The sequence below is a fragment of the Bufo gargarizans genome, chromosome 6 (genome assembly GCF_014858855.1).
Source record: "Bufo gargarizans isolate SCDJY-AF-19 chromosome 6, ASM1485885v1, whole genome shotgun sequence".
Classification (NCBI taxonomy): domain Eukaryota; kingdom Metazoa; phylum Chordata; class Amphibia; order Anura; family Bufonidae; genus Bufo; species Bufo gargarizans.
The window spans coordinates 318879724-318896623 of record NC_058085.1 but is presented as its reverse complement, the minus strand read 5'-3'; positions in this window follow the sequence as shown (position 1 = coordinate 318896623).

Here is a 16900-nt window from a genome sequence, read left to right as displayed (position 1 = left end):
GTGGAGAAGTCAGGTGGATACACAGCTGATAGTCCTACTGAATAGACTGTTAGAATTTGTATTATGGCAAGAAAAAAAGCAGCTAAGTAAAGAAAAACGAGTGGCCATCATTACATTAAGAAATGAAGGTCAATCAGTCCGAAAAATTGGGAAAACTTTGAAAGTGTCCCCAAGTGCAGTCACAAAAACCATCAAGCGCTACAAAGAAACTGGCTCACATTGCGGACCGCCCCAGGAAAGGAAGACCAAGAGTCACCTCTGCTGCAGAGGATAAGTTCATCCGAGTCACCAGACTCAGAAATCGCAGGTTAACAGCAGCTCAGATTAGAGACCAGGTCAATGCCACATAGAGTTCTAGCAGCAGACACATCTCTAGAACAACTGTTAAGAGGAGACTGTGTGAATCAGGCCTTCATGGTAGAATATCTGCTAGGAAACCACTGCTAAGGACAGGCAACAAGCAGAAGAGACTTGTTTGGGCTAAAGAACACAAGGAATGGACATTAGACTGGTGGAAATCTGTGCTTTGGTCTGATGAGTCCAAATTTTAGATCTTTGGTTCCAACCACCGTGTCTTTGTGCGACGCAGAAAAGGTGAACGGATGAACTCTACATGCCTGGTTCCCACCGTGAAGCATGGAGGAGGAGGTGTGATGGTGTGGGGGTGCTTTGCTGGTGACACTGTTGGGGATTTATTCAAAATTGAAGGCATACTGAACCAGCATGGCTACCACAGCATCTTGCAGCGGCATGCTATTCCATCCGGTTTGCGTTTAGTTGGACCATCATTTATTTTTCAACAGGACAATGACCCCAAACACACCTCCAGGCTGTGTAAGGGCTATTTCACCATGAAGGAGAGTGATGGGGTGCTGCACCAGGTGACCTGGCCTCCACAGTCACCGGACCTGAACCCAATCGAGATGGTTTGGGGTGAGCTGGACCGCAGAGTGAAGGCAAAAGGGCCAACAAGTGCTAAGCATCTCTGGGAACTCCTTCAAGACTGTTGGAAGACCATTTCAGGTGACTACCTCTTGAAGCTCATCAAGAGAATGCCAAGAGTGTGCAAAGCAGTAATCAAAGCAAAAGGTGGCTACTTTGAAGAACCTAGAATATTACATATTTTCAGTTGTTTCACACTTTTTTGTTATGTATATAATTCCACATGTGTTAATTCATAGTTTTGATGCCTTCAGTGTGAATCTACAATTTTCATAGTCATGAAAATAAAGAAAATTCTTTGAATGAGAAGGTGTGTCCAAACTTTTGGACTGTACTGTATTTCACCTTTATTTATGAAAAAATCCCAAATTTGCCCAAAAAACAGAAAAATTAGCAATTTTCTAAATTTCAATTTCTCTGCTTCTAAAACTAGAAAGTGATACCTCATAAAATATGTATTACTTAACATTCCCCATATGTCTACTTTATGTTGGCATCATTTTGTAAATGTCATTTAATTTTTTAGGACGTTAGAAGGCTTATTCCTGCTCTGTATACAGGTCCTTCTAAAAAAATTTGCATATTGTGATAAAGTACATTATTTTCTGTAATGTACTGATAAACATTAGCCTTTCATATATTTTAGATTCATTACACACCAACTGAAGTAGTTCAAGCCTTTTATTGTTTTAATATTGAGGATTTTGGCATACAGCTCATGAAAACCCAAAATTCCTATCTAAAAAAATTAGCATATCATAAAAAGGTTTTCTAAACGAGCTATTAACCTAATCATCTGAATCAACTAATTAACTCTAAACACCTGCAAAAGATTCCTGAGGCTTTTAAAAACTCCCAGCCTGGTTCATTACTCAAAACCGCAATCATGGGTAAGACTGCCGACCTGACTGCTGTCCAGAAGGCCATCATTGACACCCTCAAGCAAGAGGGTAAGACACAGAAAGAAATTTCTGAACGAATAGGCTGTTCCCAGAGTGCTGTATCAAGGCACCTCAGTGGGAAGTCTGTGGGAAGGAAAAAGTGTGGCAGAAAACGCTGCACAACGAGAAGAGGTGACCGGACCCTGAGGAAGATTGTGGAGAAGGACCGATTCCAGACCTTGGGGGACCTGCGGAAGCAGTGGACTGAGTCTGGAGTAGAAACATCCAGAGCCACCGTGTACAGGCGTGTGCAGGAAATGGGCTACAGGTGCCGCATTTCCCAGGTCAAGCCACTTTTGAACCAGAAACAGTGGCAGAAGCGCCTGACCTGGGCTACAGAGAAGCAGCACTGGACTGTTGCATGTCATTCGGAAATCAAGGTGCCAGAGTCTGGAGGAAGACTGGGGAGAGGGAAATGCCAAAATGTCTGAAGTCCAGTGTCAAGTACCCACAGTCAGTGATGGTCTGGGGTGCCATGTCAGCTGCTGGTGTTGGTCCACTGTGTTTTATCAAGGGCAGGGTCAATGCAGCTAGCTATCAGGAGATTTTGGAGCACTTCATGCTTCCATCTGCTGAAAAGCTTTATGGAGATGAAGATTTCATTTTTCAGCACGACCTGGCACCTGCTCACAGTGCCAAAACCACTGGTAAATGGTTTACTGACCATGGTATTACTGTGCTCAATTGGCCTGCCAACTCTCCTGACCTGAACCCCATAGAGAATCTGTGGGATATTGGGAAGAGAAAGTTGAGAGACGCAAGACCCAACACTCTGGATGAGCTTAAGGCCGCTATCGAAGCATCCTGGGCCTCCATAACACCTCAGCAGTGCCACAGGCTGATTGCCTCCATGCCACGCTGCATTGAAGCAGTCATTTCTGCAAAAGGATTCCCGACCAAGTGTTGAGTGCATAACTGAACATAATTATTTGAAGGTTGACTTTTTTTGTATTAAAAACACTTTGCTTTTATTGGTCGGATGAAATATGGTAATTTTTTTAGATAGGAAATTTGGGTTTTCATGAGCTGTATGCCAAAATCATCAAAATTAAAACAATAAAAGGCTTGAACTACTTCAGTTGGTGTGTAATGAATCTAAAATATATGAAAGTCTAATGTTTATCAGTACATTACAGAAAATAATGAACTTCATCACAATATGCTAATTTTTTTTAGAAGGACCTGTACACAGCCCTTGGTGAGCGCTGTGTATACAGCGATCTAGAAGGCAGGGACACCTGGGAACTGTCCCTGCCTTCTCTCTGGGTTGCCCTGCTACCACGCTCGGCAGCTGCACGATTATGCACCTTAGGTAGCATGTAGAAGGTTGGGACGACCGGGTGACTGACTTTTTGCGATGCCATATATGAATTGTGTACTTCTTTGGCGGCTTATATATGTTCCTATGTTTTTGTACTGTATATGATGATTTGAACTTTTTGGGCTTTGTGTTTCTAAATAAAGTATGGATTTTAATAATAAGATGTGCAGCTTTTGTATGCAGTATTTCTTTTTCTTATTCTATATGGTTTCATGCTGATGCCATGGCTTGCACTCTATTTTGGTGTGCCCCCTGACTCTATCTCTTTATCAGCTGAAGTCTTGCCATATACCATCTGTTGGACTTTTGGCTAGGTGTTCCTAATGGCTCAGTTATGTGTCTTCACCAAAATTTCGGTCGCAGTTTTTGACATCTGTATGCTATCAGTTGCACTTTTTGCCATATTCCATTGGTCGGACTTTTGGCCAGGTGTCTGTAGTGACGCAGATCTGCTCCTTCCCCAAAATTTAATTCCTCTTTAAAATGTAATTCTTCTCTATGTTGTCAACTGCAGTATTTGCCATATCCCATTCGTTGAACTTTTGGCCAGGTGTCCAAAAGGGCGAACGTCTGTGCTTTCCCTAAAATTTAATTAAATTTTTTTTTTAACTCTTCTGTATGCTATCAACTGGACATTTTTCTTGGCCAGGCAACTATGAAAATTGTCATGTCATTAGTTCCGCGCCTTCACCAAAATTTAATTCTGCTGTATGATATTCGTACTTCAGTCAAGATGTAAATTTTTTTCCATGGAATTCTGGGCAGTGGCCGGAACTGGAGCAATTTGCTCTCGCTGTACTGTTTCCCCCAGCCTCCAGTGTCATATCAGAAAGGGTGGCGTTGTCACACCCACATGGACTAAGTTGTCCTCTGCCAGTGTACGAAACACTTGTTTTGTCAAAATGGATCCGTGAGGATTTTCACACATCTCCAGATGAGGCCGATGAATACATCTGCCTTTGCTGACGGTGGGCATTGATTGCCAGCCCCATCATGCCAGCCTCTGTCTGTCTGCCTAACATCATATACCGTATGGCTGCTGCTGCCACCATCAACGCAGGTGCTATTCCCTGCTGCTAATCCCTCACTTCCATTACCCTGACGGCCACTACCATTACCCTTACACAGCCACCACTACTGCTCTACTAACCCAACACAGTCACACACACATCTACAGTTCCATGCTGTGCTGCTACTGCTGCCGCTACTATTGCTGGCACATTCCATTATTACCCTACATACCTTAGAGCATACCCTTTTCACATCCACAATGTACTGCTGCTGCTCCCAAATAAAAAGGGAGAATTTTTCAGGATTGTGCATATTAAGCTTCTGTTTCTTCTAACACACTAAGACTTTTATGTGTGTAAACAGGGGCAGGCATCTGCCCCCATTAACGTATAATTTTTGGACGCCTGTTCCTAACAATCCACAGTTTTTTTTTCCCATAGCATAGTGTGTGTTTAAACACCATCTGCCGTTAATGAAGCTTTCTAATATGAAGAAGCATAAGAAATGCGACAGTGCAGTGTTTTTTTAAACACGCTGATTGTTAAAAGGGTTTTCTGAGATTTTTTAACTAATGACCTATCCAACTGATTAGTGGGCATCCAACACTCAAGACCCCTGCTGATCAGCTGTTTGAGAAGGCACCGGCGCTCGCAGTAGTGCCGTGGCGTTCTCACAGCTTTGCCATGTGACGTCATGTTCATGGGTGATATGGCCTAGATGCAGCTCAGCTCTATTGAACTGAATGGGCTGAGCTGCGATACCAAGCACAGCCGCTATGCATATTCACCACATGGCTGAGGATCATTATGGACTCTAAAGTGGAAAGGCAATGATTCCCCTGGATTACCTAAAAGGCTGATCATCATTTCCTAGACTGGCTGAATAAATAAGAGAATGTTAAGGTCATTGTAAATATGCTGGAGATCTTTTGTGCCTCTGTGTCTTCTCCTTCTCTTTCCCTTCCCTCTCCTTTTTTATCTCTTCATTTCTCGATATTTCTACTACTTATTGCCTGTTCATTCCTATTGTTGATAACAATAAGGTCCATTATGGAGTATTGTGGGAACTGTGTAATTTGAGGCTATGTACCTACTTGACCTGCTCGTGTTCGTTATCACATCAATTGTAGGCGATGCATTGTATGTTGTACCATATGTTTACTATTTACTTGCCTAATCTTCTTTTGTATTTCATTTTTGAAAACGTACTAAAAATTATAATATTTTTAAAAAAAAAGTGGGGGAGGAGAGAGAGCAAAAAAAAAAAAAGATAATGATCACATTTAAAAAAAGTCCTAGGAGATCTCAGACTATCATATATAAAGCTTGAAAATAGGTCCATTGTTGGGTTGTGCAATCCCTCCCATATCCTTAACTAATTTCAATTTTTCCAGTTTGATACATGGTATTCTTCTTTTTCACAGTCTCGATAAATACTATTGACATGTTTGAACAAATAGGATGGAAGCCATATTGGAGCATTGCGAACAACATATAATAATTGTGGCTGGATGTGGTTCATCTGCGTTATAGTCAATGCAATCGGAAAAGAAGCGACCACATCTGTTCAAGACTCGACCGGCAGATCCTACAGCATGCATGAGTACAGCGGAGACAGCGGCATCGGGGGTGCGAGGGAATGTAAGTACTATGTAAAGCATCTTCCCTCCACAGGTTAGTACCATGCACTGATTAGGAGAACCCTTTTAACATAATGTAATTGTTATCCCCTTTTGAGATTCAGATGCCCAAGTATGTAAATTTATCTGCACAAGGGATCACCATATTATCAGACTGCACCTGTCAAACCTTACAGGTCAAAGGTAATAGAGCCGACCAGTTAATTGTCAAGCCGGAATATTTTACAAAACTACCAATAATGGCAGTCCAAACTGACACAAGACAGGGCAACACAAGTGGGTGGGGCAACACAAGTGGGCGGGGCAACACATGTAGACAGGGACAACAGAAGTAGGCGGGGCCATCAATACTGTAGTGCGGAAAAAATACCGCCTCAGCAGAACCAAATACCATAGTACAGGACAAAATACTGCCACCCGCACCATGGTATGAAACTGTATCATTGTCCTGAGGATGGCAACACAGTTGAATTTAATAGGGCACCTTCACCTGCTGCCCAGATGCATAAGTGCCTGATGCTCCTAAATTAATGCTGAGAGTATCAGATCTTTATGTATCTGGCTGGCGGCTATGAGGAGGGCTTGAGCGACCCCCTAGGCATTGGCCCACCGGGAAATTTCCCTGTAGTCCACCCCTAAATAATGCTCATAATATTAGGAAGCAAAGTGTTGAGGTCTACAAAGAGGAGAAGATCATCCGCGCAGAGCAAAACACATTCCCCTTTTGTTCCATACCCTAAAATATCATGTGATGATCTCAGAATCGACACAAGTGGTTCGACTGCAATTGCAAACAGTAATAGTGAAAGAGTACACTCTTAACAAGTTCCCCTTTCTAAGAAAAAGGAGTTAAACCAGCACTATTTGCCCAAATCTTGGCTATTGGGGCCACATCTAGAAGTTGTATCCATTTAATGAAAGTTGGGCCAATCCCATTTTCCCCAGTACGGTCCAGAGGTAGCACCACTCAACTGTATCAAATGCTTTGGCAGCATCTAATGATGGAACAGCCATTACCTTGGATTTTACTATAATACTGCATCCTATGTATAAGATTATAGTATAATACTCTCCATTTGTACAAGAATATAACTAGTATAATAATACTATAATACAGCCCCCTGGGTACAAGAATAGGACTAATATATTACTGCCCTCTGTGTACAATAATATAACCCTCCCTCCATGTAAAAGAATAGAACTACTATAATACTGCCCCACGTACAAGAATGAAACTATAGTAATAGTACATGAATATAACTACTATAATAGTGCCTCTTATGTACAAGTATATAACTACTATGATACTACCACTAAGTACAAGAATATAACTACTATAATACTGCCCTCTATGTACAAGAATATAACTACTATAATACTGCTCCTATGTACAAGAATATAACTACTATAATACTGCTCCTATGTACAAGAATATAAGTACTATAATACTGCTCCTATGTACAAGAATATAACTGCTATAATACTGCTCCTATGTACAAGAATATAACTACTATAATACTGCTCCTATGTACAAGAATATAAGTACTATAATACTGCCTCATATGTACAAGAATATAATCACTGTACTATTGCCCCTATGTACATGAATATAATACTACTGTATAAAACTGCTCCTATGTACAAGAATATAGCAACTGTAATACTGCCTCATATGTATATACAGTTGCAAGAAAAAGTATGTGAACCCTTTGGAATGATATGGATTTCTGCACAAATTGGTCATAAAATGTGATCTGATCTTCATCTAAGTCACAACAATAGACAATCATAATCTGCTTAAACTAATAACACACAAATAATTAAATGTTACCATGTTTTTATTGAACACACCATGTAAACATTCACAGTGCAGGTGGAAAAAGTATGTGAACCCTTGGATTTAATAACTGGTTGAACCTCCTTTGGCAGCAATAACTTCAACCAAACGTTTCCTGTAGTTGCAGATCAGACGTGCACAACGGTCAGGAGTAATTCTTGACCATTCCTCTTTACAGAACTGTTTCAGTTCAGCAATATTCTTGGGATGTCTGGTGTGAATCGCTTTCTTGAGGTCATGCCACAGCATCTCAATCGGGTTGAAGTCAGGACTCTGACTGGGCCACTCCAGAAGGCGTATTTTCTTCTGTTTAAGCCATTCTGTTGTTGATTTACTTCTATGCTTTGGGTCGTTGTCCTGTTTTTGCAACACCCATCTTCTGTTGAGCTTCAGGTGGTGGACAGATGGTCTTAAGTTCTCCTGCAAAATGTATTGATAAACTTGGGAATTCATTTTTCCTTCGATGATAGCAATCCATCCAGGCCCTGACGCAGCAAAGCAGCCCCAAACCTATATGCCCCTACCACCATACTTCACAGTTGGGATGAGGTTTGATGTTGGTTGTGCAGAAATCCATATAATTCCAAAGGGTTCACATACTTTTTCTTGCAACTGTATGTACAATAATATAACCACTATACTATTGTGCCTATGTATACTGCCTTTTATGTACACGAATATAACTACTATAATACTGTCCCCTATGTATAAGAATATAACTACTATAATACTGCCCCCTATGTACAAGAATATAACTACTATAACACTGCCTCCTATGGACAAGAATATGACTACTATAAGGCCTCTTTCACACTACAGTTTTTTGCGTTCCGTATACGGTCCGTTTTTTGCGTTCCGTATACGGTCCGTATACGGAACCATTCATTTCAATGGTTCCGCAAAAAAACGGAATGTGTTCCGTATGCATTCCGTTTCCGTATTTCCGTTTTTCCGTTCCGTTGAAAAGATAGAACATGTCCTATATTTGGCCGAGAATCACAGTCCGTGGCTCCATTCAAGTCAATGGGGCCGCAAAAAAAACGGAACACATACGGAAATGCATCCGTATGTCTTCCGTATCCGTTCCGTTTTTTGCGGAACCATCAATTGAAAATGTTATGCCCAGCCCAATTTTTAATATGAAATTACTGTATACTGTATTTGCCATACGGAAAAACGGAACGGAACAACGGAACGGAAACGGAACCACAATGGAAGCAAAAAACGGAACAACGGATCCGTGAAAAACGGAACGCAAAACACTGAATGCAACATACTGTAGTGTGAAAGAGGCCTCAGGCTAGTTTCATACCTGTATAACATATACCGCTAGCGGTAGCCTTGAGCCCATTGGTTTGCTTTATGTCAACTCCTCTGATAAGCCCCTTCCTTCACTGTGTTATAGAATTGTGATAATCCTATACAAAACCCCACATGCAAAGCTTCCCCTATGTAAATGAGTGTGACAATGGGCCTCTGTTTCACTTTCGCCGCCTGTGTCTCCTGTGTGGTCGTCATGGCAGGTGAGGGACAGCTGCGTCTTCCTGCTGCATGTCTCATCCGCCCCACTGATCTCTGGGAGCTCTTCATGCAGCCGGCATTTTGCATATCTATGCAAATAGGTAAGAGCTCGTCTGGGAACCCTGGGTCACATAGCAGGAGGGAAACGGAGAAGCTTTTAATATTAAAAAGACAAAGGAATTTGGTGTTTTGTTCTCTGGTTTGGAAATAGTGAACTCCAGGTGTTGCCAATCTGGAAGGACAGAGTTCAGTGTAAAGCATGGGGGAGAGAGAACCTGGGTCTCAAAGACAAAATTATCAGATTGTACTGATAATTATCTAACAGACATGTTCACACAGCAAAATACACCGCAGATTCTCATCCGCCTCGGAATTCTGATGTGGATTTGTAGCTTGTCATGCTGCAGATATGACTGCGCTAAGATGGGACATGTTGCTGTTTTTTGGGTTGCATAATGTAAAAAAAGAATGTCTTTGTCATATAAGCTACAGCACGGATTTCCTATTTAACACAATAGGAGGCAGATAATGAGCGGATTGCAACACAGAAATGCACTGAAAACCACTCTTTGTGAACATACCCATATAGATACTTCCAATCCTTCTGTGTAACAAGTTTATTATTCTATAATAAAGTATTATCTTCATAGAAGGGACAAGCAGCCCCTTCCCCCCATACAGGGGTTGTCTCACTCAAATGCAAATTGAATTTTCATGTAGAGAAAGATATTGTTATTACCCATATTGCTTCCTTTGCTGGCTTGATGAATTTTTCCATCCCATTATACACTGCTCGTTTCCATGGTTACGACCACCCTGTAATCCAGCAGTGGTGGTCATGCTTGCACGCTATAGGAAAAAAGCGCTGGTCTATGGGCACTCCCATAGCCCTGGCCACCAGAGAGGCCAGCTCGGCCACGGCTGCTGGATTGCAGGGTGGTCATAACCATGGAAACGAGTACTGTATAATGTGATGGAAAAATGAATCCAGACAGCAAAGGAGGCAATATGGACAATCACAATACATTAGTAAGTGCCTTGCATTCTCGTTATCTGCACTTGCTGAAGTGAGACAACCCCTTTAACAGTGACATTCGCCGAATCCTCATAACAAGACCAGCCACTAGCGGTGAGCGAAGTGCGCTTCGTGGTCTGAAGTCGATTCGTTCCCCAATTTCGTGTAATGCTTTATGGAGGAGACCCGTCTCCGTACAGCATAGGGTTGCCACCCGTCCGGGATTGACCCGGACAGTCCGGGTTTGTAATCCTGTGTCCGGGTACAAAACTTTCTCAGACCCGGACACAGGATTATTCATTCAAAGTAAACTGCAGTGTGTGTGGACGGACGTCCGACCGAAACTCCGTCGATCCGATCACATATTTAAGCTGTCACTCACTGCGGCCGGGTGATCAGCTGAGCGCAGCGTCCCGAGCCTCCCTCCTCCCTCCTCCCTCCTCCCGCCTCCCGCCTCCCGCCTCCCTCCTCTAGTCTACACACTACAGTGATGCCAGGCAGCGCTGTGTTCACTCACTGTTCAGCAGCTTCAGTCTCCCTCGCTCCTCCTCTGCCTCCCAGTCCCTCCCTCCTTCTCTCTGATAAGTCAGGTCCACACAGGAAGTGACATCAGAGAGAGAGGCAGGGAGGGAGAATTGAAATTATTCTTCTTCAAGCCCCAGCTCCAGCAGTGCCCCTGCCCACTGTGCCCTGCCTGCAGTGACCAAGACAGTCCTGACACCTGTCCTAGATAGACACTTCTAAAAAGGTATATAAAACATTTGAAATGTGTAAATGTAACAGTGTTTAAATAGTTTCTACCACCAGAAATACTGTTATGTAGCTGACTGATATAGCGATGCGCCCATGTCAGCACTACAGAACAGTATGTTTCTAACAGTAGTCCCTGCAGCCGTTTTTGCTAAAAAAAAAAAAAGCACTTTTATTATATGCTAATAAGCCTCTAGGTGCTATGTGGGCATAAAATCCGCACCTAGAGGCTCCGCCATTTATCCCGCCCAGGTCCCCTGTTCTGCCCGCCCTGCTCCTCTTGATTGATGCCACTGTTCGCAGCAGCGTTGACAAAATCCCGCGCCTGTGCCGTTCACTATGTCTTCGACGCAGTGAGTGAAGGCCACTCTCCTGGTGCCGACTTCCAGGATCGCATCATTCACTCACTACGCCTGCGCCGAAGACAGAAGTGAACGGCGCAGGCGCGGGATTTCGCCATCGATGCAGGGAACAGTGGCATCAATCAAGAGGAGCGGGGCGGGCACAAGACTGGACCTGGGCGGGATAATGGGTGAGTGGACGGAGCCTCTAGGTGCTGATTTTACGCCCACATAGCACCTAGAGGCTCATTAGCATATTATAAAAGTGCTTTTTTAGCAAAAACGGCTGCAGGGACTAACGTTAGAAACATACTGTTATGTAGTGCTGACATGGGCGCATCGCTATATCAGACAGCTACATAACAGTATTTCTGGTGGTAGAAACCATTTAAACAGGTTTCTGAATCTGTCAATCATCAGAACAAACGTTACGTTATGTAGCTGACTGACATTAGCGATGGGCTGATGTCAGTCAGCTACATAATAGTGTGTTTTATAACTCCCTGCCGCTGTTCTCTTAAAATAAACTTATAATATGCTAATGAGCCTCTTCAGGGGCGTAATGATCGCGGTGCGACAGCGACCAGGGGTGGAGGTGGAACATGGGCGTGGCTGGAGGCGGGGCATGGGTGTGGCTGGAGGTGGGACATGGGTGGGGCCTGGAAGGGGGCCCTCCCTCCCTTCTGTTCGGGTTTGGCTTGAAGAAAAGGTGGCAACCCTAGTACAGCATTAAAATGTATGGGCTTTGTGGAGGCAAAAATCTCCCAATTCGCTCACCCCTACCACCCGCGGTTCCCCCATAACGATGTCAGCCGTGTTGTCCTCCTCGCATAACAGTACCAGCAGATAGAACTAGGGAAAGGCTCTTTATGTGGTTCCTTTATATAAGGCATGAGATGAACCATGACATGGAAAGTCCCAGCTTTTCCACCTCAGTTCTGTTTTCTTAGGTTCATGGTCCCAGGGACCTCCGCAGTTCTTACACACATGAGAGAGGGAAACAGGATAATAGGAACTCCTCTTATCTACATACAAATCCATTTCCATCTTCTATCTCCATGGACTGCCCTCTGCTAGCTGAAAGTGGTGTAAAGGGAAACTGGCTTAGTTACCGATAGCAACCAATCAGATTCCATGTTTTATTTTTCAGCGATCCATTGGCAAGTGAAAGGTGGAATCTGATTGGTTGCAGTTTTCCTTAATCTCCCTCAATGTCTTCATTTATCCTGAGCCCCCTGGTTCATCATTAAGATGGCAGATTCAAGGGGTAGTAGCATTTAATAACAATGCAGATTGATTTTCCATTTAGGATCTGTAGAAAGCTGGGTGACAATCCTTATAGCGTTTCAATGGCTGCCATCAGTAGTCACTGCCCAATATATTTTTACCAAAGACCAAAATGACTCATATTTCATAATTTGGTTTTTCTTAGCCCTGTTTACGGCTGAGGCTCCTGCTGGGGGCTGATTATAGCCTGCGACAACATGTCCTCAGGGATGCACCTATAGAGGGCCTGCTCCCCAGAGATAAGAGCTGCAGGAGCGCCTCAGATAAAGAGCCTCATCACCCGCACACAGCTTCTCATTCAGCAACTTTCGCTTTGACCCTTCTCTTGCTGCAAACTTCTTTATATATTTCCTGCTACAAAGGTTGTACCTACCGATAAACCGTTCAATATAGCGGACAAAATGACCACTATCAACCTCCATGACCTAGGACCGGAGCGGGGACCATGTCTATTAATCCACTGTACCAGGCTGGAATGTCAAGGGTTAAACATATGGGCGGCGGGTGATCATATGATAACGCATGGATGACCGTGGTCCAACACTCTGTTATCTGTGGCTGGCAGCACATCTGCAAAATATGTCATCAGGTTACGAGACTGGAGCCTCGGTAATTACCGGTGGCGGGTACTGAGCGATGCCCAGCAATTGTGGCACTACAATTACCAGCAAATGCTAGAAGCTGGAGACAGGGATGTGCAAAAGAGAACAAAAAAAATGAATAGGTCACAGACTGAAAGCTACATAGCGGAAGGTGCAAAATACACACAGCAGCACAGAGTATTTCAGCAGTGGGCGGAGCTGAAGGAGAAGAGTCGTCGTCGTCCGCCCCCCCCCCCCCCCCCCAGCAGCACAGAGAATTTTTAGATTCTGATCATCCATTCTATGATTCAAAGTTTTACAGAGCTGATCTAGGAGGAATTCACTGACTGAAAGTTATGTAGTGATAAGGGCAGGTTCTCCCAGCAGCACAGTGTGTTTCAGGAGAAAAAAGTGCTGATATTGTGGGAAGTAACAAACTAAGGCTACATGCACACGACCGGTGTGTGTTTTGCGGTCCGCGAATTGCGCATCCGCCAAACAAGGATGGTGTCCGTGTGCATTCCGCAATATGCGGAACGGCGCCGCAGACAGCCATTGATATAACTGCCTATTCTTGTCCGCAAAATGGACAAGAATAGGACAGGTTATATTTTTTTGCGGAACAGAGCAACGGATTCATTAAAGTGAATGGGTCTGCATCCAAGCCGCAAATACTGCTGCTCGGATGCGGACCAAGACAACGGTCGTGTGCATGAGGCCTATAGGTATGGTTTTTTTCTTTTTTACATAGATTTTAGAGCAGATTCTATGCCTAAAATGTGCTCAGAAACAATGCACAGTCCACCCCCATTGATTTGAATGGGAAAACCGCATGGTAATTTACACAGCACTTTTTTTCTGTTTGCGGTTTTAAAAAACACGGCATGGATAGAAGACGGGACATGTTCATTCTGGGTTTGGATACTGCGCTGAATCCACATCCAAAGTTCCCTTTGAAATGGGTAGGATCAAAAACTGCATAAAAAACCCAGGTGGAATTTTGAAGCGGATTCCACATCAGTTTTCTTTCAGCACAGAAAAAACTCAGTGTGAGTATACCCTTAGGTCTCTTTCACACGACCGTATGGCTTTGGCCTCTTTCCCACGGGCCGCAATGCACGAGCACAGTGCGTGGGGCAGCCGCAGCGGATCGCGGACCCATTCACTTGAATGGGTCCGCGATCCGACCGTTCTGCAAAAAGATAGGACATGTTCTATCTTTTTTGCGGAACGGAAGTACGGGACGAAACCCCACGGAAGCACTCCGTAGTGCTTCTGTAGGGTTCCGTTCCGTGGTTACGTTCTTCACCATTCCGCATCTCTGGATTTGCGGACCCATTAAAGTGAATGGGTCCGCATCCGTGATGCGGAATGCCCACGGAACGGCACCCGTGTATTGCGGATCTGCAATACGCCCGTGGGAAAGAGGCTTTTTTCAGTGTTTTGCGGTCTGTTTTTCATTAAATCCGTTGTTCCGTTATTTGTTTCCGTTGCGTTTCGGTTTCTGTTCCGTTTTTCCTTATGGCATATACAGTAATTACATAGAAAAAATTGGGCTGGGCATAAATTTTTTTTATAGATGGTTCAGCAAAAACGGAACGGATATGGAAGACATATGGATGCATTTCCGTATGTGTTCCGTTTTTTATGCGGACCATTGACTTGAATGGAGCCACGGAACGTGATTTGCGGGCAATAATAGGACATGTTCTATCTTTCAATGAAACGGAAATACATTCCGTTTTTGTTTTTTTGCAGGGAACTATTGAAATGAATGGTTCTATATAAGGACCGTATAATGAACATAAAAAACGGCCCATAAACAGAAAAAAAAACGGTCGTGTGAAAGAGGCCTTAGGGGTCTTTTGGTTCTGATTTTGGTGTGTACCCCAAGCAGCCTCCCATTCATTTCAATGGGAAAGGAGAGCTTTTTTATCCATCGCAGTACACACCACACCAGAAAAAAGAAGCAGTACGCACTATCTTGGTGCAAAATCTGGGATACATCAAAAAAACACGCTGTACGCCCTGTACGCATCTGCACGTTGTTTGGTCCGGCTTTTGGCCTTGATCTGTGTCACAAACACTCCCCAAAAACATGCCTTAAAACTTTTTCTTTTAAATCAGCCTAGATTTTTGGAGGCGGATTTTCAAAATCCATTGTGTGGACGTGCTCTTTAGGGTACGTTCACAGGGAGTATTTTCTGTGCTGAAAAAAAATCTGCATCAGGTTTTTTGGGATACCGTTTTACGTGCTTTTTGATGCAGCTTTGAGGTTGATTTTCATTCCTGTTCATTTCGATGGGAATTCTGGAAATGGAGAAATCAAAGTCCGGAATTCCCATTGAAATGAACGAGAATGAAAATCACCTTAAAAAAAAGCACGTGAAAAAAATGCATCCCAATAAAAGAATGGTCAGGTCACTTCTTTTTCCAGAGCTGTATGATTTTACTTGCAGATTCCCCACTGAAATCAATGGAGAAGATCTGCGTGCGTTTATGGAGCAGAATCTGAACCAGAAATCCGTTGTGTGAACACATACTTAGGCCTCTTGCACACGACCGTATGGTTTTGCGGTCCGTTTTAAACGGATCAGTTTTTCAGTTTTTTTGTTTCAGTAGTGTTTCCGTTTCCGTTCCACTTCCGTTTTGCTGTTTGGTTTCTGTTTGTGATCCGTTTTTTGCGGATCGCAAACGGAAACTGAAGCATACAATAATGTTTAAACAGTAAGTACATAAAAAAATTGGGCTGGGCATAAAATTTTCAACAGATGGTTCCGCAAAAACGGAATGGATACGGAAGACATACGGATGCATTCCGCTTTTTAGTGGAACCATTGACTTAAATGGAGCCACGGAACGTGATTTGCGGGTAACAAGGGTCCATTCACACGTCCGTGTGCGTTTTGCAAAACACGGACATCGGCGATGTGCGTTCCGAATTTTGCGGACCGCACATCGCCGACACAATAGAAAATGCCTACTCTTGTTCGCAATTGCGGACAAGAATAGGACATGTTCTATTTTTTTACATCGTGCTGCCCCATAGAAATGAATGGGTCCACAATTCCGTTCCGCAAAATGCGGAACGAAATTGCGAACGTGTGAATGGACCCTTAGGCCCCTTTCACACGGGCGAGTATTCCGTGCGGGTGCAATGCGTGAGTTGAACGCATTGCTCCCGCACTGATTCCTGACCCATTCATTTCTATGGGGCTGTGCACACGAGCAGTGATTTTCACGCATCACTTGTGTGTTGCGTGAAAATCGCAGCATGCTCCTCTTTGTGCATTTTTCACGTAACGCAGGTCCCATAGAAATGAATGGGGTTGCGTGAAAAAATCGCAAGCATCCGCAAGCAAGTGCGGATGCGGTGCAATTTTCACGCACGGTTGCTAGGAGACGATCGGAATGGAGACCCGATCATTATTATTTTCCCTTATAACATGGTTATAAGGGAAAATAATAGCATTCTGAATACAGAATGCATAGTACAATAGGGCTGGAGGGGTTACAAAAAAATAAAAAATAATTTAACTCACCTTAATCCACTTGATCAGGCAGCCGGCATCTCTTCTGTCTTCTTCTTTGCTGATTGCAGTCAAAGGACCTGTGGTGACGTCACTCCGGTCATCACATGATCCATCACCATGGTAAAAGATCATGTGACGGACCATGTGATGACCGGAGTGACGTCACCACAGGTCCTTTTCC